Here is a 1634-nt window from a genome sequence, read left to right as displayed (position 1 = left end):
GCGAGTGCTTGGACTGCAGCTAAGCCCCCGAGTGAGAAGGTTGCTCTTCACTCGGTAGGATTTTTATAACTTAGGCGAGTGCTTGGACTGCAGCTAAGCCTCCGAGTGGAAGGCTGGCTTACCACTCGGTAGGATTTTCATAACTTAGGCGAGTGCTTGGACTGCAGCTAAGCCCCCGAGTGAGAAGGTTGCTCTTCACTCGGTAGGATTTTCATAACTTAGGCGAGCACGAGGCTGCAGCTAAGCCTCCGAGTGGAAGGCTGGCTTACCACTCGGTAGGATTTTGATAACTTAGGCGAAACGGATTCGCAGCTAAGCCTCCGAGTGGGAGTCTGGCTCACCACTCGGTAGGATTTTGATAACTTAGGCGAAACGGATTCGCGGCTAAGTCACCCACTGAGGGGAATTTCATTGGACAAAAAATAAAAAGTGACAGATATTATGGAGGAACTATGACACTTATTATTTTGAGGTCCATGAACTACAGAAGTACTTTATTGCAACTCATCCGAGTGATAAAGTTTAAGTGTAAAACGGGCGGAGTAGCTCCGCGTTCCAAGCTCGGGGCTCGTCGATATTATGCTCGACGTTGTAAAGACGGTACGCCCCGTTGTGGAGAACCTTGGTGACGATGAAGGGGCCTTCCCAAGAAGGAGCAAGCTTGTGTGGTTTGTGCTGATCCACTCGGAGAACCAAATCCCCTTCCTGGAAGGCTCGACCTCTCACGTTTCGGGCGTGGAAACGCCGCAGATCTTGTTGGTAGATGGTCGACCGGATCAGAGCCATCTCCCTTTCTTCCTCTAAAAGGTCGACTGCGTCCTGCCGCGCTTGTTCAGCTTCTGCTTCGTTGTAAATTTCAACTCGAGGAGCATTGTGGAGAAGATCACTCGGCAAGACTGCTTCAGCTCCATAGACCAAGAAGAATGGAGTTCTTCCGGTCGACCGATTAGGCGTGGTCCGCAGTCCCCAGAGTACAGATGGAAGTTCGTCGACCCAAGCTCCAGCCGCATGTTTGAGATCACGCATCAGTCGAGGCTTCAGTCCCTTGAGAATCAGTCCATTAGCTCGCTCTGCTTGTCCATTCGACTGCGGATGGGCGACTGATGCGTAGTCGACCCGTGTGCCTTGGGAGTCGCAGAAAGCTCTGAATTCCTCTGAGTCAAAGTTCGACCCATTATCCGTAATGATGCTGTGCGGAACTCCATACCTGAATATTAGTTCCCTGATGAAGCTAACTGCAGTACCGGTGTCAAGGCTCTTGATTGGTTTAGCCTCGATCCACTTGGTGAACTTGTCGACTGCCACCAGTACATGCGTGAAGCCACTTCGTCCTGTTCTCAAAGGACCGATCATGTCCAGCCCCCAAACTACAAAAGGCCAGACGAGTGGGATGGTCTTTAAAGCTGACGCAGGCTTGTGCGACATATTCGAGTAGAACTGACATCCCTCGCACTTATCTACTATCTCTTTTGCCATCTCATTCGCCTTGGGCCAGTAAAATCCGGCTCGGTATGCTTTGGCCACGATGGTCCGAGAGGACGCATGATGACCACAGGTCCCCGAGTGAATATCATTGAGGATGAGTCGACCTTCTTCTGGTGTTATGCACTTCTGACTGACTCCAGTCGCGCTTT

The sequence above is a fragment of the Triticum dicoccoides genome, chromosome 4A (assembly GCF_002162155.2).
Source record: "Triticum dicoccoides isolate Atlit2015 ecotype Zavitan chromosome 4A, WEW_v2.0, whole genome shotgun sequence".
NCBI lineage: Eukaryota > Viridiplantae > Streptophyta > Magnoliopsida > Poales > Poaceae > Triticum > Triticum dicoccoides.
This window is presented reverse-complemented; position numbering follows the sequence as displayed.